The 23,283-nt window shown below is 52.3% G+C and overlaps 32 non-coding genes across 32 annotated transcripts; 11 read left to right on the top strand and 21 right to left on the bottom strand.

The window, feature by feature from the left end:
• Positions 1-133: 133 nt before the first annotated feature.
• On the top strand, positions 134-216 carry TRNAL-UAA (transfer RNA leucine (anticodon UAA)). Its single transcript has one exon. It is a non-coding gene; the product is annotated as a tRNA-Leu (tRNA).
• Positions 217-1,310: 1,094 nt separating this feature from the next.
• TRNAE-CUC (transfer RNA glutamic acid (anticodon CUC)) lies at positions 1,311-1,382 on the bottom strand. The gene has a single exon. It is a non-coding gene; the product is annotated as a tRNA-Glu (tRNA).
• Positions 1,383-2,000: 618 nt separating this feature from the next.
• TRNAE-UUC (transfer RNA glutamic acid (anticodon UUC)) lies at positions 2,001-2,072 on the bottom strand. The gene has a single exon. It is a non-coding gene; the product is annotated as a tRNA-Glu (tRNA).
• A 243-nt stretch (positions 2,073-2,315) lies between these two features.
• On the top strand, positions 2,316-2,398 carry TRNAL-UAA (transfer RNA leucine (anticodon UAA)). The gene has a single exon. It is a non-coding gene; the product is annotated as a tRNA-Leu (tRNA).
• A 1,094-nt stretch (positions 2,399-3,492) lies between these two features.
• Positions 3,493-3,564, bottom strand: TRNAE-CUC (transfer RNA glutamic acid (anticodon CUC)). The gene has a single exon. It is a non-coding gene; the product is annotated as a tRNA-Glu (tRNA).
• A 618-nt stretch (positions 3,565-4,182) lies between these two features.
• On the bottom strand, positions 4,183-4,254 carry TRNAE-UUC (transfer RNA glutamic acid (anticodon UUC)). The gene has a single exon. It is a non-coding gene; the product is annotated as a tRNA-Glu (tRNA).
• Positions 4,255-4,497: 243 nt separating this feature from the next.
• On the top strand, positions 4,498-4,580 carry TRNAL-UAA (transfer RNA leucine (anticodon UAA)). Its single transcript has one exon. It is a non-coding gene; the product is annotated as a tRNA-Leu (tRNA).
• A 1,094-nt stretch (positions 4,581-5,674) lies between these two features.
• TRNAE-CUC (transfer RNA glutamic acid (anticodon CUC)) lies at positions 5,675-5,746 on the bottom strand. Its single transcript has one exon. It is a non-coding gene; the product is annotated as a tRNA-Glu (tRNA).
• Positions 5,747-6,364: 618 nt separating this feature from the next.
• Positions 6,365-6,436, bottom strand: TRNAE-UUC (transfer RNA glutamic acid (anticodon UUC)). Its single transcript has one exon. It is a non-coding gene; the product is annotated as a tRNA-Glu (tRNA).
• Positions 6,437-6,679: 243 nt separating this feature from the next.
• On the top strand, positions 6,680-6,762 carry TRNAL-UAA (transfer RNA leucine (anticodon UAA)). Its single transcript has one exon. It is a non-coding gene; the product is annotated as a tRNA-Leu (tRNA).
• Positions 6,763-7,856: 1,094 nt separating this feature from the next.
• Positions 7,857-7,928, bottom strand: TRNAE-CUC (transfer RNA glutamic acid (anticodon CUC)). The gene has a single exon. It is a non-coding gene; the product is annotated as a tRNA-Glu (tRNA).
• Positions 7,929-8,546: 618 nt separating this feature from the next.
• On the bottom strand, positions 8,547-8,618 carry TRNAE-UUC (transfer RNA glutamic acid (anticodon UUC)). The gene has a single exon. It is a non-coding gene; the product is annotated as a tRNA-Glu (tRNA).
• Positions 8,619-8,861: 243 nt separating this feature from the next.
• On the top strand, positions 8,862-8,944 carry TRNAL-UAA (transfer RNA leucine (anticodon UAA)). Its single transcript has one exon. It is a non-coding gene; the product is annotated as a tRNA-Leu (tRNA).
• Positions 8,945-10,038: 1,094 nt separating this feature from the next.
• TRNAE-CUC (transfer RNA glutamic acid (anticodon CUC)) lies at positions 10,039-10,110 on the bottom strand. The gene has a single exon. It is a non-coding gene; the product is annotated as a tRNA-Glu (tRNA).
• Positions 10,111-10,728: 618 nt separating this feature from the next.
• Positions 10,729-10,800, bottom strand: TRNAE-UUC (transfer RNA glutamic acid (anticodon UUC)). Its single transcript has one exon. It is a non-coding gene; the product is annotated as a tRNA-Glu (tRNA).
• Positions 10,801-11,043: 243 nt separating this feature from the next.
• TRNAL-UAA (transfer RNA leucine (anticodon UAA)) lies at positions 11,044-11,126 on the top strand. The gene has a single exon. It is a non-coding gene; the product is annotated as a tRNA-Leu (tRNA).
• Positions 11,127-12,220: 1,094 nt separating this feature from the next.
• On the bottom strand, positions 12,221-12,292 carry TRNAE-CUC (transfer RNA glutamic acid (anticodon CUC)). The gene has a single exon. It is a non-coding gene; the product is annotated as a tRNA-Glu (tRNA).
• A 618-nt stretch (positions 12,293-12,910) lies between these two features.
• Positions 12,911-12,982, bottom strand: TRNAE-UUC (transfer RNA glutamic acid (anticodon UUC)). The gene has a single exon. It is a non-coding gene; the product is annotated as a tRNA-Glu (tRNA).
• Positions 12,983-13,225: 243 nt separating this feature from the next.
• On the top strand, positions 13,226-13,308 carry TRNAL-UAA (transfer RNA leucine (anticodon UAA)). The gene has a single exon. It is a non-coding gene; the product is annotated as a tRNA-Leu (tRNA).
• Positions 13,309-14,402: 1,094 nt separating this feature from the next.
• On the bottom strand, positions 14,403-14,474 carry TRNAE-CUC (transfer RNA glutamic acid (anticodon CUC)). The gene has a single exon. It is a non-coding gene; the product is annotated as a tRNA-Glu (tRNA).
• Positions 14,475-15,092: 618 nt separating this feature from the next.
• On the bottom strand, positions 15,093-15,164 carry TRNAE-UUC (transfer RNA glutamic acid (anticodon UUC)). The gene has a single exon. It is a non-coding gene; the product is annotated as a tRNA-Glu (tRNA).
• A 243-nt stretch (positions 15,165-15,407) lies between these two features.
• TRNAL-UAA (transfer RNA leucine (anticodon UAA)) lies at positions 15,408-15,490 on the top strand. The gene has a single exon. It is a non-coding gene; the product is annotated as a tRNA-Leu (tRNA).
• Positions 15,491-16,584: 1,094 nt separating this feature from the next.
• On the bottom strand, positions 16,585-16,656 carry TRNAE-CUC (transfer RNA glutamic acid (anticodon CUC)). The gene has a single exon. It is a non-coding gene; the product is annotated as a tRNA-Glu (tRNA).
• A 618-nt stretch (positions 16,657-17,274) lies between these two features.
• TRNAE-UUC (transfer RNA glutamic acid (anticodon UUC)) lies at positions 17,275-17,346 on the bottom strand. The gene has a single exon. It is a non-coding gene; the product is annotated as a tRNA-Glu (tRNA).
• A 243-nt stretch (positions 17,347-17,589) lies between these two features.
• On the top strand, positions 17,590-17,672 carry TRNAL-UAA (transfer RNA leucine (anticodon UAA)). The gene has a single exon. It is a non-coding gene; the product is annotated as a tRNA-Leu (tRNA).
• Positions 17,673-18,766: 1,094 nt separating this feature from the next.
• On the bottom strand, positions 18,767-18,838 carry TRNAE-CUC (transfer RNA glutamic acid (anticodon CUC)). Its single transcript has one exon. It is a non-coding gene; the product is annotated as a tRNA-Glu (tRNA).
• A 618-nt stretch (positions 18,839-19,456) lies between these two features.
• On the bottom strand, positions 19,457-19,528 carry TRNAE-UUC (transfer RNA glutamic acid (anticodon UUC)). Its single transcript has one exon. It is a non-coding gene; the product is annotated as a tRNA-Glu (tRNA).
• A 243-nt stretch (positions 19,529-19,771) lies between these two features.
• TRNAL-UAA (transfer RNA leucine (anticodon UAA)) lies at positions 19,772-19,854 on the top strand. The gene has a single exon. It is a non-coding gene; the product is annotated as a tRNA-Leu (tRNA).
• A 1,094-nt stretch (positions 19,855-20,948) lies between these two features.
• On the bottom strand, positions 20,949-21,020 carry TRNAE-CUC (transfer RNA glutamic acid (anticodon CUC)). The gene has a single exon. It is a non-coding gene; the product is annotated as a tRNA-Glu (tRNA).
• Positions 21,021-21,638: 618 nt separating this feature from the next.
• Positions 21,639-21,710, bottom strand: TRNAE-UUC (transfer RNA glutamic acid (anticodon UUC)). Its single transcript has one exon. It is a non-coding gene; the product is annotated as a tRNA-Glu (tRNA).
• Positions 21,711-21,953: 243 nt separating this feature from the next.
• Positions 21,954-22,036, top strand: TRNAL-UAA (transfer RNA leucine (anticodon UAA)). Its single transcript has one exon. It is a non-coding gene; the product is annotated as a tRNA-Leu (tRNA).
• Positions 22,037-23,130: 1,094 nt separating this feature from the next.
• Positions 23,131-23,202, bottom strand: TRNAE-CUC (transfer RNA glutamic acid (anticodon CUC)). The gene has a single exon. It is a non-coding gene; the product is annotated as a tRNA-Glu (tRNA).
• Between the last annotated feature and the right edge of the window lie 81 nt (positions 23,203-23,283).

Below are 23,283 nucleotides of genomic sequence, written 5' to 3'. Positions count from 1 at the left end.
TGTGTTTGTTATAAGCAATTACTTTTAACCTCCTGCAAAAGCCTTTTAACTCTGCAATCACCTCTTGCTGGACAGCTGGTGCTACAGTAGCAAGCATAAAAAGGGAGTTGAAGAAAGTAAATCCTTGGGTCTCACCAGGGTGGCCGAGTGGTTAAGGCGTTGGACTTAAGATCCAATGGACGTTTGTCCGCATGGGTTCGAGCCCCATTCCTGGTATGGGTTTTCAGCAGGTTTGTAGGAACGTGCAGATGCTTTTGAAAAGCATTTTCCTCCGCCCTCCTCGGCCTCCCACTGCCCCTCCCCAACGGTCCCCATTCAAGCCTCAGGTGTGGAGTCTGCTGCTTCTCTTCTACCAGCATGGATGCTTCCCAGAGCAATGAAGTGCCATCTACACAGAGCCCCTGCCTAGAGAAATACACCTCCTATGTCTTTTTCCACTATAGGGAGCAGGAGAAACTGATTGCTTCCTGGGCAACATGGGTCTGCCACTAGAATTTGCAGATTTCTCCCCTTTTTTTGATTTACGCCTACAGGCTCTCCCTTCCCAGTGGAGCAGGATCTGCTGATGCAGGCCCGGCTGGCTCAAACGTGCAAAGGGTTCTCCACAGGCCTCTGGGAAAGAAATTGAGCAGAGTTTCCTGCCCCGCCTCCTCTCGCCTTCCGAACGGGCTTCCAAACGGGCAATGCCCTGACGGGTCCCCCACAACCTATCCTGCCCATGCCCACACCCCTGTATATGAGGGTGACCCATGTCCCTCACCCTCCATGCTCGAATGGAAGGCCTGTGTGTCCTGAGGGGAGCACCAGACAGGCATCTCTCAGGCCAGGCAGACACCTGCAGTACCTGTTAAGCTCCAAAGCCTGTACATTCCCAAGATGCAACAGGTCACTATGCAAATCAGGCAGCCCTTGCCACACCCTCCCCGCCTCTGGCCTCTGCCGCTTTCCGTACGTGCAGCTCAGCTTTTTCTTACCCAGAGGCAGACTTCCGTTTTAGCAAACAGGTGGGTTGCAGTGGGTCCAGGACGCCATTTGGAGACAAAGCCTGCGGCCCAGTCAAAGGAGGACTACCTGCCACAGGCCATGGGGTCAGAAGCCTACAAAAGGAAGCGCGCCTCGGAATACAGGATCTCACTTGCTCAAGAGCCTTGCCTCCCACCATGGGAAGCAGCTCTAAAGGAACCTTGCGAAAATCATATTTTGAGCGATACTGCGTCATGCTAGGCAAATTGTGAGTCAGAAAAGCAACTTCATTTTGAGAAGCCCTGACCTACGGGAAGGAAAAGCTTTCAAGGTCAGAAGAGGGACTTTTCCCTGACCGGGAATCGAACCCGGGCCGCGGCGGTGAGAGCGCCGAATCCTAACCACTAGACCACCAGGGAGCCCAGAGCCGTGCAGCAAAAGTTCATACACTGCTCTCCGAGTGACAAAGCTCATGGGGGCTGAAAACATATTTTATTCTACAGCAAATATGAATCGGAACTTAATCCTCATGATGCCACCAGACTGCCTGTCACTTCCAGGCACAGGCCATCCTCTCCCCCTTGCTACTGAACCGATGAATTCCTGCACAATCAGGATCCCCGGGAAAACCCAAGAGGGACACTTAGTGGCTGCTGATGGCGCACAGACAGCTGGTACACCTTCTCTCACCTATCTCGTTATTCAGCTTGCTGGAAGAATACATTGCGCTTAAGCGATTCAAGAGTGCAAAGGAGAAGAGTGCTCCAAAGTAGATGTATGCATCACAGCAGGGTTTTCCAGCAATTTACCTTTCTGTTGAGCTGGTACTGCACTTCACGCCAACATAGAGCACCTGACTGGGTGGGGGACTGCGTGCGCACAAAGGTGGCTTAGGTCAATGGGGGCAAAGCAACCTGGGGCACAGGAGAACAAGCCCCATTCCTCCGCTTTCATCTATTGGGAGGGGTGCCTTTTTAAAGACCTTCTTTTAAAAAAGATACACAGACAAATTAAGCAATCTATGCTTTAGAGGGATCTTCCCTGACCGGGAATCGAACCCGGGCCGCGGCGGTGAAAGCGCCGAATCCTAGCCACTAGACCACCAGGGAGTAGATGCTCTAGTGTGCCTGCCTTGCTCACCCCCTTATTGTGACTAAGCTAACTCCAATATAAAAATTAACGGTAAGGTCCGAGTGGGAGAAAGTTAGGTGTCACACAGTGTGTTTGTTATAAGCAATTACTTTTAACCTCCTGCAAAAGCCTTTTAACTCTGCAATCACCTCTTGCTGGACAGCTGGTGCTACAGTAGCAAGCATAAAAAGGGAGTTGAAGAAAGTAAATCCTTGGGTCTCACCAGGGTGGCCGAGTGGTTAAGGCGTTGGACTTAAGATCCAATGGACGTTTGTCCGCATGGGTTCGAGCCCCATTCCTGGTATGGGTTTTCAGCAGGTTTGTAGGAACGTGCAGATGCTTTTGAAAAGCATTTTCCTCCGCCCTCCTCGGCCTCCCACTGCCCCTCCCCAACGGTCCCCATTCAAGCCTCAGGTGTGGAGTCTGCTGCTACTCTTCTACCAGCATGGATGCTTCCCAGAGCAATGAAGTGCCATCTACACAGAGCCCCTGCCTAGAGAAATACACCTCCTATGTCTTTTTCCACTATAGGGAGCAGGAGAAACTGATTGCTTCCTGGGCAACATGGGTCTGCCACTAGAATTTGCAGATTTCTCCCCTTTTTTTGATTTACGCCTACAGGCTCTCCCTTCCCAGTGGAGCAGGATCTGCTGATGCAGGCCCGGCTGGCTCAAACGTGCAAAGGGTTCTCCACAGGCCTCTGGGAAAGAAATTGAGCAGAGTTTCCTGCCCCGCCTCCTCTCGCCTTCCGAACGGGCTTCCAAACGGGCAATGCCCTGACGGGTCCCCCACAACCTATCCTGCCCATGCCCACACCCCTGTATATGAGGGTGACCCATGTCCCTCACCCTCCATGCTCGAATGGAAGGCCTGTGTGTCCTGAGGGGAGCACCAGACAGGCATCTCTCAGGCCAGGCAGACACCTGCAGTACCTGTTAAGCTCCAAAGCCTGTACATTCCCAAGATGCAACACGTCACTATGCAAATCAGGCAGCCCTTGCCACACCCTCCCCGCCTCTGGCCTCTGCCGCTTTCCGTACGTGCAGCTCAGCTTTTTCTTACCCAGAGGCAGACTTCCGTTTTAGCAAACAGGTGGGTTGCAGTGGGTCCAGGACGCCATTTGGAGACAAAGCCTGCGGCCCAGTCAAAGGAGGACTACCTGCCACAGGCCATGGGGTCAGAAGCCTACAAAAGGAAGCGCGCCTCGGAATACAGGATCTCACTTGCTCAAGAGCCTTGCCTCCCACCATGGGAAGCAGCTCTAAAGGAACCTTGCGAAAATCATATTTTGAGCGATACTGCGTCATGCTAGGCAAATTGTGAGTCAGAAAAGCAACTTCATTTTGAGAAGCCCTGACCTACGGGAAGGAAAAGCTTTCAAGGTCAGAAGAGGGACTTTTCCCTGACCGGGAATCGAACCCGGGCCGCGGCGGTGAGAGCGCCGAATCCTAACCACTAGACCACCAGGGAGCCCAGAGCCGTGCAGCAAAAGTTCATACACTGCTCTCCGAGTGACAAAGCTCATGGGGGCTGAAAACATATTTTATTCTACAGCAAATATGAATCGGAACTTAATCCTCATGATGCCACCAGACTGCCTGTCACTTCCAGGCACAGGCCATCCTCTCCCCCTTGCTACTGAACCGATGAATTCCTGCACAATCAGGATCCCCGGGAAAACCCAAGAGGGACACCTAGTGGCTGCTGATGGCGCACAGACAGCTGGTACACCTTCTCTCACCTATCTCGTTATTCAGCTTGCTGGAAGAATACATTGCGCTTAAGCCATTCAAGAGTGCAAAGGAGAAGAGTGCTCCAAAGTAGATGTATGCATCACAGCAGGGTTTTCCAGCAATTTACCTTTCTGTTGAGCTGGTACTGCACTTCACGCCAACATAGAGCACCTGACTGGGTGGGGGACTGCGTGCGCACAAAGGTGGCTTAGGTCAATGGGGGCAAAGCAACCTGGGGCACAGGAGAACAAGCCCAATTCCTCCGCTTTCATCTATTGGGAGGGGTGCCTTTTTAAAGACCTTCTTTTAAAAAAGATACACAGACAAATTAAGCAATCTATGCTTTAGAGGGATCTTCCCTGACCGGGAATCGAACCCGGGCCGCGGCGGTGAAAGCGCCGAATCCTAGCCACTAGACCACCAGGGAGTAGATGCTCTAGTGTAACTGTCTTGCTCACCCCCTTATTGTGACTAAGCTAACTCCAATATAAAAATTAACGGTAAGGTCCGAGTGGGAGAAAGTTAGGTGTCACACAGTGTGTTTGTTATAAGCAATTACTTTTAACCTCCTGCAAAAGCCTTTTAACTCTGCAATCACCTCTTGCGGGACAGCTGGTGCTACAGTAGCAAGCATAAAAAGGGAGTTGAAGAAAGTAAATCCTTGGGTCTCACCAGGGTGGCCGAGTGGTTAAGGCGTTGGACTTAAGATCCAATGGACGTTTGTCCGCATGGGTTCGAGCCCCATTCCTGGTATGGGTTTTCAGCAGGTTTGTAGGAACGTGCAGATGCTTTTGAAAAGCATTTTCCTCCGCCCTCCTCGGCCTCCCACTGCCCCTCCCCAACGGTCCCCATTCAAGCCTCAGGTGTGGAGTCTGCTGCTACTCTTCTACCAGCATGGATGCTTCCCAGAGCAATGAAGTGCCATCTACACAGAGCCCCTGCCTAGAGAAATACACCTCCTATGTCTTTTTCCACTATAGGGAGCAGGAGAAACTGATTGCTTCCTGGGCAACATGGGTCTGCCACTAGAATTTGCAGATTTCTCCCCTTTTTTTGATTTACGCCTACAGGCTCTCCCTTCCCAGTGGAGCAGGATCTGCTGATGCAGGCCCGGCTGGCTCAAACGTGCAAAGGGTTCTCCACAGGCCTCTGGGAAAGAAATTGAGCAGAGTTTCCTGCCCCGCCTCCTCTCGCCTTCCGAACGGGCTTCCAAACGGGCAATGCCCTGACGGGTCCCCCACAACCTATCCTGCCCATGCCCACACCCCTGTATATGAGGGTGACCCATGTCCCTCACCCTCCATGCTCGAATGGAAGGCCTGTGTGTCCTGAGGGGAGCACCAGACAGGCATCTCTCAGGCCAGGCAGACACCTGCAGTACCTGTTAAGCTCCAAAGCCTGTACATTCCCAAGATGCAACAGGTCACTATGCAAATCAGGCAGCCCTTGCCACACCCTCCCCGCCTCTGGCCTCTGCCGCTTTCCGTACGTGCAGCTCAGCTTTTTCTTACCCAGAGGCAGACTTCCGTTTTAGCAAACAGGTGGGTTGCAGTGGGTCCAGGACGCCATTTGGAGACAAAGCCTGCGGCCCAGTCAAAGGAGGACTACCTGCCACAGGCCATGGGGTCAGAAGCCTACAAAAGGAAGCGCGCCTCGGAATACAGGATCTCACTTGCTCAAGAGCCTTGCCTCCCACCATGGGAAGCAGCTCTAAAGGAACCTTGCGAAAATCATATTTTGAGCGATACTGCGTCATGCTAGGCAAATTGTGAGTCAGAAAAGCAACTTCATTTTGAGAAGCCCTGACCTACGGGAAGGAAAAGCTTTCAAGGTCAGAAGAGGGACTTTTCCCTGACCGGGAATCGAACCCGGGCCGCGGCGGTGAGAGCGCCGAATCCTAACCACTAGACCACCAGGGAGCCCAGAGCCGTGCAGCAAAAGTTCATACACTGCTCTCCGAGTGACAAAGCTCATGGGGGCTGAAAACATATTTTATTCTACAGCAAATATGAATCGGAACTTAATCCTCATGATGCCACCAGACTGCCTGTCACTTCCAGGCACAGGCCATCCTCTCCCCCTTGCTACTGAACCGATGAATTCCTGCACAATCAGGATCCCCGGGAAAACCCAAGAGGGACACTTAGTGGCTGCTGATGGCGCACAGACAGCTGGTACACCTTCTCTCACCTATCTCGTTATTCAGCTTGCTGGAAGAATACATTGCGCTTAAGCGATTCAAGAGTGCAAAGGAGAAGAGTGCTCCAAAGTAGATGTATGCATCACAGCAGGGTTTTCCAGCAATTTACCTTTCTGTTGAGCTGGTACTGCACTTCACGCCAACATAGAGCACCTGACTGGGTGGGGGACTGCGTGCGCACAAAGGTGGCTTAGGTCAATGGGGGCAAAGCAACCTGGGGCACAGGAGAACAAGCCCCATTCCTCCGCTTTCATCTATTGGGAGGGGTGCCTTTTTAAAGACCTTCTTTTAAAAAAGATACACAGACAAATTAAGCAATCTATGCTTTAGAGGGATCTTCCCTGACCGGGAATCGAACCCGGGCCGCGGCGGTGAAAGCGCCGAATCCTAGCCACTAGACCACCAGGGAGTAGATGCTCTAGTGTGCCTGCCTTGCTCACCCCCTTATTGTGACTAAGCTAACTCCAATATAAAAATTAACGGTAAGGTCCGAGTGGGAGAAAGTTAGGTGTCACACAGTGTGTTTGTTATAAGCAATTACTTTTAACCTCCTGCAAAAGCCTTTTAACTCTGCAATCACCTCTTGCTGGACAGCTGGTGCTACAGTAGCAAGCATAAAAAGGGAGTTGAAGAAAGTAAATCCTTGGGTCTCACCAGGGTGGCCGAGTGGTTAAGGCGTTGGACTTAAGATCCAATGGACGTTTGTCCGCATGGGTTCGAGCCCCATTCCTGGTATGGGTTTTCAGCAGGTTTGTAGGAACGTGCAGATGCTTTTGAAAAGCATTTTCCTCCGCCCTCCTCGGCCTCCCACTGCCCCTCCCCAACGGTCCCCATTCAAGCCTCAGGTGTGGAGTCTGCTGCTACTCTTCTACCAGCATGGATGCTTCCCAGAGCAATGAAGTGCCATCTACACAGAGCCCCTGCCTAGAGAAATACACCTCCTATGTCTTTTTCCACTATAGGGAGCAGGAGAAACTGATTGCTTCCTGGGCAACATGGGTCTGCCACTAGAATTTGCAGATTTCTCCCCTTTTTTTGATTTACGCCTACAGGCTCTCCCTTCCCAGTGGAGCAGGATCTGCTGATGCAGGCCCGGCTGGCTCAAACGTGCAAAGGGTTCTCCACAGGCCTCTGGGAAAGAAATTGAGCAGAGTTTCCTGCCCCGCCTCCTCTCGCCTTCCGAACGGGCTTCCAAACGGGCAATGCCCTGACGGGTCCCCCACAACCTATCCTGCCCATGCCCACACCCCTGTATATGAGGGTGACCCATGTCCCTCACCCTCCATGCTCGAATGGAAGGCCTGTGTGTCCTGAGGGGAGCACCAGACAGGCATCTCTCAGGCCAGGCAGACACCTGCAGTACCTGTTAAGCTCCAAAGCCTGTACATTCCCAAGATGCAACAGGTCACTATGCAAATCAGGCAGCCCTTGCCACACCCTCCCCGCCTCTGGCCTCTGCCGCTTTCCGTACGTGCAGCTCAGCTTTTTCTTACCCAGAGGCAGACTTCCGTTTTAGCAAACAGGTGGGTTGCAGTGGGTCCAGGACGCCATTTGGAGACAAAGCCTGCGGCCCAGTCAAAGGAGGACTACCTGCCACAGGCCATGGGGTCAGAAGCCTACAAAAGGAAGCGCGCCTCGGAATACAGGATCTCACTTGCTCAAGAGCCTTGCCTCCCACCATGGGAAGCAGCTCTAAAGGAACCTTGCGAAAATCATATTTTGAGCGATACCGCGTCATGCTAGGCAAATTGTGAGTCAGAAAAGCAACTTCATTTTGAGAAGCCCTGACCTACGGGAAGGAAAAGCTTTCAAGGTCAGAAGAGGGACTTTTCCCTGACCGGGAATCGAACCCGGGCCGCGGCGGTGAGAGCGCCGAATCCTAACCACTAGACCACCAGGGAGCCCAGAGCCGTGCAGCAAAAGTTCATACACTGCTCTCCGAGTGACAAAGCTCATGGGGGCTGAAAACATATTTTATTCTACAGCAAATATGAATCGGAACTTAATCCTCATGATGCCACCAGACTGCCTGTCACTTCCAGGCACAGGCCATCCTCTCCCCCTTGCTACTGAACCGATGAATTCCTGCACAATCAGGATCCCCGGGAAAACCCAAGAGGGACACCTAGTGGCTGCTGATGGCGCACAGACAGCTGGTACACCTTCTCTCACCTATCTCGTTATTCAGCTTGCTGGAAGAATACATTGCGCTTAAGCCATTCAAGAGTGCAAAGGAGAAGAGTGCTCCAAAGTAGATGTATGCATCACAGCAGGGTTTTCCAGCAATTTACCTTTCTGTTGAGCTGGTACTGCACTTCACGCCAACATAGAGCACCTGACTGGGTGGGGGACTGCGTGCGCACAAAGGTGGCTTAGGTCAATGGGGGCAAAGCAACCTGGGGCACAGGAGAACAAGCCCCATTCCTCCGCTTTCATCTATTGGGAGGGGTGCCTTTTTAAAGACCTTCTTTTAAAAAAGATACACAGACAAATTAAGCAATCTATGCTTTAGAGGGATCTTCCCTGACCGGGAATCGAACCCGGGCCGCGGCGGTGAAAGCGCCGAATCCTAGCCACTAGACCACCAGGGAGTAGATGCTCTAGTGTGCCTGCCTTGCTCACCCCCTTATTGTGACTAAGCTAACTCCAATATAAAAATTAACGGTAAGGTCCGAGTGGGAGAAAGTTAGGTGTCACACAGTGTGTTTGTTATAAGCAATTACTTTTAACCTCCTGCAAAAGCCTTTTAACTCTGCAATCACCTCTTGCTGGACAGCTGGTGCTACAGTAGCAAGCATAAAAAGGGAGTTGAAGAAAGTAAATCCTTGGGTCTCACCAGGGTGGCCGAGTGGTTAAGGCGTTGGACTTAAGATCCAATGGACGTTTGTCCGCATGGGTTCGAGCCCCATTCCTGGTATGGGTTTTCAGCAGGTTTGTAGGAACGTGCAGATGCTTTTGAAAAGCATTTTCCTCCGCCCTCCTCGGCCTCCCACTGCCCCTCCCCAACGGTCCCCATTCAAGCCTCAGGTGTGGAGTCTGCTGCTACTCTTCTACCAGCATGGATGCTTCCCAGAGCAATGAAGTGCCATCTACACAGAGCCCCTGCCTAGAGAAATACACCTCCTATGTCTTTTTCCACTATAGGGAGCAGGAGAAACTGATTGCTTCCTGGGCAACATGGGTCTGCCACTAGAATTTGCAGATTTCTCCCCTTTTTTTGATTTACGCCTACAGGCTCTCCCTTCCCAGTGGAGCAGGATCTGCTGATGCAGGCCCGGCTGGCTCAAACGTGCAAAGGGTTCTCCACAGGCCTCTGGGAAAGAAATTGAGCAGAGTTTCCTGCCCCGCCTCCTCTCGCCTTCCGAACGGGCTTCCAAACGGGCAATGCCCTGACGGGTCCCCCACAACCTATCCTGCCCATGCCCACACCCCTGTATATGAGGGTGACCCATGTCCCTCACCCTCCATGCTCGAATGGAAGGCCTGTGTGTCCTGAGGGGAGCACCAGACAGGCATCTCTCAGGCCAGGCAGACACCTGCAGTACCTGTTAAGCTCCAAAGCCTGTACATTCCCAAGATGCAACAGGTCACTATGCAAATCAGGCAGCCCTTGCCACACCCTCCCCGCCTCTGGCCTCTGCCGCTTTCCGTACGTGCAGCTCAGCTTTTTCTTACCCAGAGGCAGACTTCCGTTTTAGCAAACAGGTGGGTTGCAGTGGGTCCAGGACGCCATTTGGAGACAAAGCCTGCGGCCCAGTCAAAGGAGGACTACCTGCCACAGGCCATGGGGTCAGAAGCCTACAAAAGGAAGCGCGCCTCGGAATACAGGATCTCACTTGCTCAAGAGCCTTGCCTCCCACCATGGGAAGCAGCTCTAAAGGAACCTTGCGAAAATCATATTTTGAGCGATACCGCGTCATGCTAGGCAAATTGTGAGTCAGAAAAGCAACTTCATTTTGAGAAGCCCTGACCTACGGGAAGGAAAAGCTTTCAAGGTCAGAAGAGGGACTTTTCCCTGACCGGGAATCGAACCCGGGCCGCGGCGGTGAGAGCGCCGAATCCTAACCACTAGACCACCAGGGAGCCCAGAGCCGTGCAGCAAAAGTTCATACACTGCTCTCCGAGTGACAAAGCTCATGGGGGCTGAAAACATATTTTATTCTACAGCAAATATGAATCGGAACTTAATCCTCATGATGCCACCAGACTGCCTGTCACTTCCAGGCACAGGCCATCCTCTCCCCCTTGCTACTGAACCGATGAATTCCTGCACAATCAGGATCCCCGGGAAAACCCAAGAGGGACACCTAGTGGCTGCTGATGGCGCACAGACAGCTGGTACACCTTCTCTCACCTATCTCGTTATTCAGCTTGCTGGAAGAATACATTGCGCTTAAGCCATTCAAGAGTGCAAAGGAGAAGAGTGCTCCAAAGTAGATGTATGCATCACAGCAGGGTTTTCCAGCAATTTACCTTTCTGTTGAGCTGGTACTGCACTTCACGCCAACATAGAGCACCTGACTGGGTGGGGGACTGCGTGCGCACAAAGGTGGCTTAGGTCAATGGGGGCAAAGCAACCTGGGGCACAGGAGAACAAGCCCCATTCCTCCGCTTTCATCTATTGGGAGGGGTGCCTTTTTAAAGACCTTCTTTTAAAAAAGATACACAGACAAATTAAGCAATCTATGCTTTAGAGGGATCTTCCCTGACCGGGAATCGAACCCGGGCCGCGGCGGTGAAAGCGCCGAATCCTAGCCACTAGACCACCAGGGAGTAGATGCTCTAGTGTGCCTGCCTTGCTCACCCCCTTATTGTGACTAAGCTAACTCCAATATAAAAATTAACGGTAAGGTCCGAGTGGGAGAAAGTTAGGTGTCACACAGTGTGTTTGTTATAAGCAATTACTTTTAACCTCCTGCAAAAGCCTTTTAACTCTGCAATCACCTCTTGCTGGACAGCTGGTGCTACAGTAGCAAGCATAAAAAGGGAGTTGAAGAAAGTAAATCCTTGGGTCTCACCAGGGTGGCCGAGTGGTTAAGGCGTTGGACTTAAGATCCAATGGACGTTTGTCCGCATGGGTTCGAGCCCCATTCCTGGTATGGGTTTTCAGCAGGTTTGTAGGAACGTGCAGATGCTTTTGAAAAGCATTTTCCTCCGCCCTCCTCGGCCTCCCACTGCCCCTCCCCAACGGTCCCCATTCAAGCCTCAGGTGTGGAGTCTGCTGCTTCTCTTCTACCAGCATGGATGCTTCCCAGAGCAATGAAGTGCCATCTACACAGAGCCCCTGCCTAGAGAAATACACCTCCTATGTCTTTTTCCACTATAGGGAGCAGGAGAAACTGATTGCTTCCTGGGCAACATGGGTCTGCCACTAGAATTTGCAGATTTCTCCCCTTTTTTTGATTTACGCCTACAGGCTCTCCCTTCCCAGTGGAGCAGGATCTGCTGATGCAGGCCCGGCTGGCTCAAACGTGCAAAGGGTTCTCCACAGGCCTCTGGGAAAGAAATTGAGCAGAGTTTCCTGCCCCGCCTCCTCTCGCCTTCCGAACGGGCTTCCAAACGGGCAATGCCCTGACGGGTCCCCCACAACCTATCCTGCCCATGCCCACACCCCTGTATATGAGGGTGACCCATGTCCCTCACCCTCCATGCTCGAATGGAAGGCCTGTGTGTCCTGAGGGGAGCACCAGACAGGCATCTCTCAGGCCAGGCAGACACCTGCAGTACCTGTTAAGCTCCAAAGCCTGTACATTCCCAAGATGCAACAGGTCACTATGCAAATCAGGCAGCCCTTGCCACACCCTCCCCGCCTCTGGCCTCTGCCGCTTTCCGTACGTGCAGCTCAGCTTTTTCTTACCCAGAGGCAGACTTCCGTTTTAGCAAACAGGTGGGTTGCAGTGGGTCCAGGACGCCATTTGGAGACAAAGCCTGCGGCCCAGTCAAAGGAGGACTACCTGCCACAGGCCATGGGGTCAGAAGCCTACAAAAGGAAGCGCGCCTCGGAATACAGGATCTCACTTGCTCAAGAGCCTTGCCTCCCACCATGGGAAGCAGCTCTAAAGGAACCTTGCGAAAATCATATTTTGAGCGATACTGCGTCATGCTAGGCAAATTGTGAGTCAGAAAAGCAACTTCATTTTGAGAAGCCCTGACCTACGGGAAGGAAAAGCTTTCAAGGTCAGAAGAGGGACTTTTCCCTGACCGGGAATCGAACCCGGGCCGCGGCGGTGAGAGCGCCGAATCCTAACCACTAGACCACCAGGGAGCCCAGAGCTGTGCAGCAAAAGTTCATACACTGCTCTCCGAGTGACAAAGCTCATGGGGGCTGAAAACATATTTTATTCTACAGCAAATATGAATCGGAACTTAATCCTCATGATGCCACCAGACTGCCTGTCACTTCCAGGCACAGGCCATCCTCTCCCCCTTGCTACTGAACCGATGAATTCCTGCACAATCAGGATCCCCGGGAAAACCCAAGAGGGACACTTAGTGGCTGCTGATGGCGCACAGACAGCTGGTACACCTTCTCTCACCTATCTCGTTATTCAGCTTGCTGGAAGAATACATTGCGCTTAAGCGATTCAAGAGTGCAAAGGAGAAGAGTGCTCCAAAGTAGATGTATGCATCACAGCAGGGTTTTCCAGCAATTTACCTTTCTGTTGAGCTGGTACTGCACTTCACGCCAACATAGAGCACCTGACTGGGTGGGGGACTGCGTGCGCACAAAGGTGGCTTAGGTCAATGGGGGCAAAGCAACCTGGGGCACAGGAGAACAAGCCCCATTCCTCCGCTTTCATCTATTGGGAGGGGTGCCTTTTTAAAGACCTTCTTTTAAAAAAGATACACAGACAAATTAAGCAATCTATGCTTTAGAGGGATCTTCCCTGACCGGGAATCGAACCCGGGCCGCGGCGGTGAAAGCGCCGAATCCTAGCCACTAGACCACCAGGGAGTAGATGCTCTAGTGTGCCTGCCTTGCTCACCCCCTTATTGTGACTAAGCTAACTCCAATATAAAAATTAACGGTAAGGTCCGAGTGGGAGAAAGTTAGGTGTCACACAGTGTGTTTGTTATAAGCAATTACTTTTAACCTCCTGCAAAAGCCTTTTAACTCTGCAATCACCTCTTGCTGGACAGCTGGTGCTACAGTAGCAAGCATAAAAAGGGAGTTGAAGAAAGTAAATCCTTGGGTCTCACCAGGGTGGCCGAGTGGTTAAGGCGTTGGACTTAAGATCCAATGGACGTTTGTCCGCATGGGTTCGAGCCCCATTCCTGGTATGGGTTTTCAGCAGGTTTGTAGGAACGTGCAGATGCTTTTGAAAAGCATTTTCCTCCGCCCTCCTCGGCCTCCCACTGCCCCTCCCCAACGGTCCCCATTCAAGCCTCAGGTGTGGAGTCTGCTGCTACTCTTCTACCAGCATGGATGCTTCCCAGAGCAATGAAGTGCCATCTACACAGAGCCCCTGCCTAGAGAAATACACCTCCTATGTCTTTTTCCACTATAGGGAGCAGGAGAAACTGATTGCTTCCTGGGCAACATGGGTCTGCCACTAGAATTTGCAGATTTCTCCCCTTTTTTTGATTTACGCCTACAGGCTCTCCCTTCCCAGTGGAGCAGGATCTGCTGATGCAGGCCCGGCTGGCTCAAACGTGCAAAGGGTTCTCCACAGGCCTCTGGGAAAGAAATTGAGCAGAGTTTCCTGCCCCGCCTCCTCTCGCCTTCCGAACGGGCTTCCAAACGGGCAATGCCCTGACGGGTCCCCCACAACCTATCCTGCCCATGCCCACACCCCTGTATATGAGGGTGACCCATGTCCCTCACCCTCCATGCTCGAATGGAAGGCCTGTGTGTCCTGAGGGGAGCACCAGACAGGCATCTCTCAGGCCAGGCAGACACCTGCAGTACCTGTTAAGCTCCAAAGCCTGTACATTCCCAAGATGCAACAGGTCACTATGCAAATCAGGCAGCCCTTGCCACACCCTCCCCGCCTCTGGCCTCTGCCGCTTTCCGTACGTGCAGCTCAGCTTTTTCTTACCCAGAGGCAGACTTCCGTTTTAGCAAACAGGTGGGTTGCAGTGGGTCCAGGACGCCATTTGGAGACAAAGCCTGCGGCCCAGTCAAAGGAGGACTACCTGCCACAGGCCATGGGGTCAGAAGCCTACAAAAGGAAGCGCGCCTCGGAATACAGGATCTCACTTGCTCAAGAGCCTTGCCTCCCACCATGGGAAGCAGCTCTAAAGGAACCTTGCGAAAATCATATTTTGAGCGATACCGCGTCATGCTAGGCAAATTGTGAGTCAGAAAAGCAACTTCATTTTGAGAAGCCCTGACCTACGGGAAGGAAAAGCTTTCAAGGTCAGAAGAGGGACTTTTCCCTGACCGGGAATCGAACCCGGGCCGCGGCGGTGAGAGCGCCGAATCCTAACCACTAGACCACCAGGGAGCCCAGAGCCGTGCAGCAAAAGTTCATACACTGCTCTCCGAGTGACAAAGCTCATGGGGGCTGAAAACATATTTTATTCTACAGCAAATATGAATCGGAACTTAATCCTCATGATGCCACCAGACTGCCTGTCACTTCCAGGCACAGGCCATCCTCTCCCCCTTGCTACTGAACCGATGAATTCCTGCACAATCAGGATCCCCGGGAAAACCCAAGAGGGACACCTAGTGGCTGCTGATGGCGCACAGACAGCTGGTACACCTTCTCTCACCTATCTCGTTATTCAGCTTGCTGGAAGAATACATTGCGCTTAAGCCATTCAAGAGTGCAAAGGAGAAGAGTGCTCCAAAGTAGATGTATGCATCACAGCAGGGTTTTCCAGCAATTTACCTTTCTGTTGAGCTGGTACTGCACTTCACGCCAACATAGAGCACCTGACTGGGTGGGGGACTGCGTGCGCACAAAGGTGGCTTAGGTCAATGGGGGCAAAGCAACCTGGGGCACAGGAGAACAAGCCCCATTCCTCCGCTTTCATCTATTGGGAGGGGTGCCTTTTTAAAGACCTTCTTTTAAAAAAGATACACAGACAAATTAAGCAATCTATGCTTTAGAGGGATCTTCCCTGACCGGGAATCGAACCCGGGCCGCGGCGGTGAAAGCGCCGAATCCTAGCCACTAGACCACCAGGGAGTAGATGCTCTAGTGTGCCTGCCTTGCTCACCCCCTTATTGTGACTAAGCTAACTCCAATATAAAAATTAACGGTAAGGTCCGAGTGGGAGAAAGTTAGGTGTCACACAGTGTGTTTGTTATAAGCAATTACTTTTAACCTCCTGCAAAAGCCTTTTAACTCTGCAATCACCTCTTGCTGGACAGCTGGTGCTACAGTAGCAAGCATAAAAAGGGAGTTGAAGAAAGTAAATCCTTGGGTCTCACCAGGGTGGCCGAGTGGTTAAGGCGTTGGACTTAAGATCCAATGGACGTTTGTCCGCATGGGTTCGAGCCCCATTCCTGGTATGGGTTTTCAGCAGGTTTGTAGGAACGTGCAGATGCTTTTGAAAAGCATTTTCCTCCGCCCTCCTCGGCCTCCCACTGCCCCTCCCCAACGGTCCCCATTCAAGCCTCAGGTGTGGAGTCTGCTGCTACTCTTCTACCAGCATGGATGCTTCCCAGAGCAATGAAGTGCCATCTACACAGAGCCCCTGCCTAGAGAAATACACCTCCTATGTCTTTTTCCACTATAGGGAGCAGGAGAAACTGATTGCTTCCTGGGCAACATGGGTCTGCCACTAGAATTTGCAGATTTCTCCCCTTTTTTTGATTTACGCCTACAGGCTCTCCCTTCCCAGTGGAGCAGGATCTGCTGATGCAGGCCCGGCTGGCTCAAACGTGCAAAGGGTTCTCCACAGGCCTCTGGGAAAGAAATTGAGCAGAGTTTCCTGCCCCGCCTCCTCTCGCCTTCCGAACGGGCTTCCAAACGGGCAATGCCCTGACGGGTCCCCCACAACCTATCCTGCCCATGCCCACACCCCTGTATATGAGGGTGACCCATGTCCCTCACCCTCCATGCTCGAATGGAAGGCCTGTGTGTCCTGAGGGGAGCACCAGACAGGCATCTCTCAGGCCAGGCAGACACCTGCAGTACCTGTTAAGCTCCAAAGCCTGTACATTCCCAAGATGCAACAGGTCACTATGCAAATCAGGCAGCCCTTGCCACACCCTCCCCGCCTCTGGCCTCTGCCGCTTTCCGTACGTGCAGCTCAGCTTTTTCTTACCCAGAGGCAGACTTCCGTTTTAGCAAACAGGTGGGTTGCAGTGGGTCCAGGACGCCATTTGGAGACAAAGCCTGCGGCCCAGTCAAAGGAGGACTACCTGCCACAGGCCATGGGGTCAGAAGCCTACAAAAGGAAGCGCGCCTCGGAATACAGGATCTCACTTGCTCAAGAGCCTTGCCTCCCACCATGGGAAGCAGCTCTAAAGGAACCTTGCGAAAATCATATTTTGAGCGATACTGCGTCATGCTAGGCAAATTGTGAGTCAGAAAAGCAACTTCATTTTGAGAAGCCCTGACCTACGGGAAGGAAAAGCTTTCAAGGTCAGAAGAGGGACTTTTCCCTGACCGGGAATCGAACCCGGGCCGCGGCGGTGAGAGCGCCGAATCCTAACCACTAGACCACCAGGGAGCCCAGAGCCGTGCAGCAAAAGTTCATACACTGCTCTCCGAGTGACAAAGCTCATGGGGGCTGAAAACATATTTTATTCTACAGCAAATATGAATCGGAACTTAATCCTCATGATGCCACCAGACTGCCTGTCACTTCCAGGCACAGGCCATCCTCTCCCCCTTGCTACTGAACCGATGAATTCCTGCACAATCAGGATCCCCGGGAAAACCCAAGAGGGACACTTAGTGGCTGCTGATGGCGCACAGACAGCTGGTACACCTTCTCTCACCTATCTCGTTATTCAGCTTGCTGGAAGAATACATTGCGCTTAAGCGATTCAAGAGTGCAAAGGAGAAGAGTGCTCCAAAGTAGATGTATGCATCACAGCAGGGTTTTCCAGCAATTTACCTTTCTGTTGAGCTGGTACTGCACTTCACGCCAACATAGAGCACCTGACTGGGTGGGGGACTGCGTGCGCACAAAGGTGGCTTAGGTCAATGGGGGCAAAGCAACCTGGGGCACAGGAGAACAAGCCCCATTCCTCCGCTTTCATCTATTGGGAGGGGTGCCTTTTTAAAGACCTTCTTTTAAAAAAGATACACAGACAAATTAAGCAATCTATGCTTTAGAGGGATCTTCCCTGACCGGGAATCGAACCCGGGCCGCGGCGGTGAAAGCGCCGAATCCTAGCCACTAGACCACCAGGGAGTAGATGCTCTAGTGTGCCTGCCTTGCTCACCCCCTTATTGTGACTAAGCTAACTCCAATATAAAAATTAACGGTAAGGTCCGAGTGGGAGAAAGTTAGGTGTCACACAGTGTGTTTGTTATAAGCAATTACTTTTAACCTCCTGCAAAAGCCTTTTAACTCTGCAATCACCTCTTGCTGGACAGCTGGTGCTACAGTAGCAAGCATAAAAAGGGAGTTGAAGAAAGTAAATCCTTGGGTCTCACCAGGGTGGCCGAGTGGTTAAGGCGTTGGACTTAAGATCCAATGGACGTTTGTCCGCATGGGTTCGAGCCCCATTCCTGGTATGGGTTTTCAGCAGGTTTGTAGGAACGTGCAGATGCTTTTGAAAAGCATTTTCCTCCGCCCTCCTCGGCCTCCCACTGCCCCTCCCCAACGGTCCCCATTCAAGCCTCAGGTGTGGAGTCTGCTGCTACTCTTCTACCAGCATGGATGCTTCCCAGAGCAATGAAGTGCCATCTACACAGAGCCCCTGCCTAGAGAAATACACCTCCTATGTCTTTTTCCACTATAGGGAGCAGGAGAAACTGATTGCTTCCTGGGCAACATGGGTCTGCCACTAGAATTTGCAGATTTCTCCCCTTTTTTTGATTTACGCCTACAGGCTCTCCCTTCCCAGTGGAGCAGGATCTGCTGATGCAGGCCCGGCTGGCTCAAACGTGCAAAGGGTTCTCCACAGGCCTCTGGGAAAGAAATTGAGCAGAGTTTCCTGCCCCGCCTCCTCTCGCCTTCCGAACGGGCTTCCAAACGGGCAATGCCCTGACGGGTCCCCCACAACCTATCCTGCCCATGCCCACACCCCTGTATATGAGGGTGACCCATGTCCCTCACCCTCCATGCTCGAATGGAAGGCCTGTGTGTCCTGAGGGGAGCACCAGACAGGCATCTCTCAGGCCAGGCAGACACCTGCAGTACCTGTTAAGCTCCAAAGCCTGTACATTCCCAAGATGCAACACGTCACTATGCAAATCAGGCAGCCCTTGCCACACCCTCCCCGCCTCTGGCCTCTGCCGCTTTCCGTACGTGCAGCTCAGCTTTTTCTTACCCAGAGGCAGACTTCCGTTTTAGCAAACAGGTGGGTTGCAGTGGGTCCAGGACGCCATTTGGAGACAAAGCCTGCGGCCCAGTCAAAGGAGGACTACCTGCCACAGGCCATGGGGTCAGAAGCCTACAAAAGGAAGCGCGCCTCGGAATACAGGATCTCACTTGCTCAAGAGCCTTGCCTCCCACCATGGGAAGCAGCTCTAAAGGAACCTTGCGAAAATCATATTTTGAGCGATACTGCGTCATGCTAGGCAAATTGTGAGTCAGAAAAGCAACTTCATTTTGAGAAGCCCTGACCTACGGGAAGGAAAAGCTTTCAAGGTCAGAAGAGGGACTTTTCCCTGACCGGGAATCGAACCCGGGCCGCGGCGGTGAGAGCGCCGAATCCTAACCACTAGACCACCAGGGAGCCCAGAGCCGTGCAGCAAAAGTTCATACACTGCTCTCCGAGTGACAAAGCTCATGGGGGCTGAAAACATATTTTATTCTACAGCAAATATGAATCGGAACTTAATCCTCATGATGCCACCAGACTGCCTGTCACTTCCAGGCACAGGCCATCCTCTCCCCCTTGCTACTGAACCGATGAATTCCTGCACAATCAGGATCCCCGGGAAAACCCAAGAGGGACACCTAGTGGCTGCTGATGGCGCACAGACAGCTGGTACACCTTCTCTCACCTATCTCGTTATTCAGCTTGCTGGAAGAATACATTGCGCTTAAGCCATTCAAGAGTGCAAAGGAGAAGAGTGCTCCAAAGTAGATGTATGCATCACAGCAGGGTTTTCCAGCAATTTACCTTTCTGTTGAGCTGGTACTGCACTTCACGCCAACATAGAGCACCTGACTGGGTGGGGGACTGCGTGCGCACAAAGGTGGCTTAGGTCAATGGGGGCAAAGCAACCTGGGGCACAGGAGAACAAGCCCAATTCCTCCGCTTTCATCTATTGGGAGGGGTGCCTTTTTAAAGACCTTCTTTTAAAAAAGATACACAGACAAATTAAGCAATCTATGCTTTAGAGGGATCTTCCCTGACCGGGAATCGAACCCGGGCCGCGGCGGTGAAAGCGCCGAATCCTAGCCACTAGACCACCAGGGAGTAGATGCTCTAGTGTAACTGTCTTGCTCACCCCCTTATTGTGACTAAGCTAACTCCAATATAAAAATTAACGGTAAGGTCCGAGTGGGAGAAAGTTAGGTGTCACACAGTGTGTTTGTTATAAGCAATTACTTTTAACCTCCTGCAAAAGCCTTTTAACTCTGCAATCACCTCTTGCGGGACAGCTGGTGCTACAGTAGCAAGCATAAAAAGGGAGTTGAAGAAAGTAAATCCTTGGGTCTCACCAGGGTGGCCGAGTGGTTAAGGCGTTGGACTTAAGATCCAATGGACGTTTGTCCGCATGGGTTCGAGCCCCATTCCTGGTATGGGTTTTCAGCAGGTTTGTAGGAACGTGCAGATGCTTTTGAAAAGCATTTTCCTCCGCCCTCCTCGGCCTCCCACTGCCCCTCCCCAACGGTCCCCATTCAAGCCTCAGGTGTGGAGTCTGCTGCTACTCTTCTACCAGCATGGATGCTTCCCAGAGCAATGAAGTGCCATCTACACAGAGCCCCTGCCTAGAGAAATACACCTCCTATGTCTTTTTCCACTATAGGGAGCAGGAGAAACTGATTGCTTCCTGGGCAACATGGGTCTGCCACTAGAATTTGCAGATTTCTCCCCTTTTTTTGATTTACGCCTACAGGCTCTCCCTTCCCAGTGGAGCAGGATCTGCTGATGCAGGCCCGGCTGGCTCAAACGTGCAAAGGGTTCTCCACAGGCCTCTGGGAAAGAAATTGAGCAGAGTTTCCTGCCCCGCCTCCTCTCGCCTTCCGAACGGGCTTCCAAACGGGCAATGCCCTGACGGGTCCCCCACAACCTATCCTGCCCATGCCCACACCCCTGTATATGAGGGTGACCCATGTCCCTCACCCTCCATGCTCGAATGGAAGGCCTGTGTGTCCTGAGGGGAGCACCAGACAGGCATCTCTCAGGCCAGGCAGACACCTGCAGTACCTGTTAAGCTCCAAAGCCTGTACATTCCCAAGATGCAACAGGTCACTATGCAAATCAGGCAGCCCTTGCCACACCCTCCCCGCCTCTGGCCTCTGCCGCTTTCCGTACGTGCAGCTCAGCTTTTTCTTACCCAGAGGCAGACTTCCGTTTTAGCAAACAGGTGGGTTGCAGTGGGTCCAGGACGCCATTTGGAGACAAAGCCTGCGGCCCAGTCAAAGGAGGACTACCTGCCACAGGCCATGGGGTCAGAAGCCTACAAAAGGAAGCGCGCCTCGGAATACAGGATCTCACTTGCTCAAGAGCCTTGCCTCCCACCATGGGAAGCAGCTCTAAAGGAACCTTGCGAAAATCATATTTTGAGCGATACTGCGTCATGCTAGGCAAATTGTGAGTCAGAAAAGCAACTTCATTTTGAGAAGCCCTGACCTACGGGAAGGAAAAGCTTTCAAGGTCAGAAGAGGGACTTTTCCCTGACCGGGAATCGAACCCGGGCCGCGGCGGTGAGAGCGCCGAATCCTAACCACTAGACCACCAGGGAGCCCAGAGCCGTGCAGCAAAAGTTCATACACTGCTCTCCGAGTGACAAAGCTCATGGGGGCTGAAAACATATTTTATTCTACAGCAAATATGAATCGGAACTTAATCCTCATGATGCCACCAGACTGCCTGTCACTTCCAGGCACAGGCCATCCTCTCCCCCTTGCTACTGAACCGATGAATTCCTGCACAATCAGGATCCCCGGGAAAACCCAAGAGGGACACTTAGTGGCTGCTGATGGCGCACAGACAGCTGGTACACCTTCTCTCACCTATCTCGTTATTCAGCTTGCTGGAAGAATACATTGCGCTTAAGCGATTCAAGAGTGCAAAGGAGAAGAGTGCTCCAAAGTAGATGTATGCATCACAGCAGGGTTTTCCAGCAATTTACCTTTCTGTTGAGCTGGTACTGCACTTCACGCCAACATAGAGCACCTGACTGGGTGGGGGACTGCGTGCGCACAAAGGTGGCTTAGGTCAATGGGGGCAAAGCAACCTGGGGCACAGGAGAACAAGCCCCATTCCTCCGCTTTCATCTATTGGGAGGGGTGCCTTTTTAAAGACCTTCTTTTAAAAAAGATACACAGACAAATTAAGCAATCTATGCTTTAGAGGGATCTTCCCTGACCGGGAATCGAACCCGGGCCGCGGCGGTGAAAGCGCCGAATCCTAGCCACTAGACCACCAGGGAGTAGATGCTCTAGTGTGCCTGCCTTGCTCACCCCCTTATTGTGACTAAGCTAACTCCAATATAAAAATTAACGGTAAGGTCCGAGTGGGAGAAAGTTAGGTGTCACACAGTGTGTTTGTTATAAGCAATTACTTTTAACCTCCTGCAAAAGCCTTTTAACTCTGCAATCACCTCTTGCTGGACAGCTGGTGCTACAGTAGCAAGCATAAAAAGGGAGTTGAAGAAAGTAAATCCTTGGGTCTCACCAGGGTGGCCGAGTGGTTAAGGCGTTGGACTTAAGATCCAATGGACGTTTGTCCGCATGGGTTCGAGCCCCATTCCTGGTATGGGTTTTCAGCAGGTTTGTAGGAACGTGCAGATGCTTTTGAAAAGCATTTTCCTCCGCCCTCCTCGGCCTCCCACTGCCCCTCCCCAACGGTCCCCATTCAAGCCTCAGGTGTGGAGTCTGCTGCTACTCTTCTACCAGCATGGATGCTTCCCAGAGCAATGAAGTGCCATCTACACAGAGCCCCTGCCTAGAGAAATACACCTCCTATGTCTTTTTCCACTATAGGGAGCAGGAGAAACTGATTGCTTCCTGGGCAACATGGGTCTGCCACTAGAATTTGCAGATTTCTCCCCTTTTTTTGATTTACGCCTACAGGCTCTCCCTTCCCAGTGGAGCAGGATCTGCTGATGCAGGCCCGGCTGGCTCAAACGTGCAAAGGGTTCTCCACAGGCCTCTGGGAAAGAAATTGAGCAGAGTTTCCTGCCCCGCCTCCTCTCGCCTTCCGAACGGGCTTCCAAACGGGCAATGCCCTGACGGGTCCCCCACAACCTATCCTGCCCATGCCCACACCCCTGTATATGAGGGTGACCCATGTCCCTCACCCTCCATGCTCGAATGGAAGGCCTGTGTGTCCTGAGGGGAGCACCAGACAGGCATCTCTCAGGCCAGGCAGACACCTGCAGTACCTGTTAAGCTCCAAAGCCTGTACATTCCCAAGATGCAACAGGTCACTATGCAAATCAGGCAGCCCTTGCCACACCCTCCCCGCCTCTGGCCTCTGCCGCTTTCCGTACGTGCAGCTCAGCTTTTTCTTACCCAGAGGCAGACTTCCGTTTTAGCAAACAGGTGGGTTGCAGTGGGTCCAGGACGCCATTTGGAGACAAAGCCTGCGGCCCAGTCAAAGGAGGACTACCTGCCACAGGCCATGGGGTCAGAAGCCTACAAAAGGAAGCGCGCCTCGGAATACAGGATCTCACTTGCTCAAGAGCCTTGCCTCCCACCATGGGAAGCAGCTCTAAAGGAACCTTGCGAAAATCATATTTTGAGCGATACCGCGTCATGCTAGGCAAATTGTGAGTCAGAAAAGCAACTTCATTTTGAGAAGCCCTGACCTACGGGAAGGAAAAGCTTTCAAGGTCAGAAGAGGGACTTTTCCCTGACCGGGAATCGAACCCGGGCCGCGGCGGTGAGAGCGCCGAATCCTAACCACTAGACCACCAGGGAGCCCAGAGCCGTGCAGCAAAAGTTCATACACTGCTCTCCGAGTGACAAAGCTCATGGGGGCTGAAAACATATTTTATTCTA

Source organism: Lissotriton vulgaris, chromosome 4_1 (genome assembly GCF_964263255.1).
Source record: "Lissotriton vulgaris chromosome 4_1, aLisVul1.2, whole genome shotgun sequence".
Classification (NCBI taxonomy): Eukaryota; Metazoa; Chordata; class Amphibia; order Caudata; family Salamandridae; genus Lissotriton; species Lissotriton vulgaris.
This window is presented reverse-complemented; position numbering and strand designations above follow the sequence as displayed.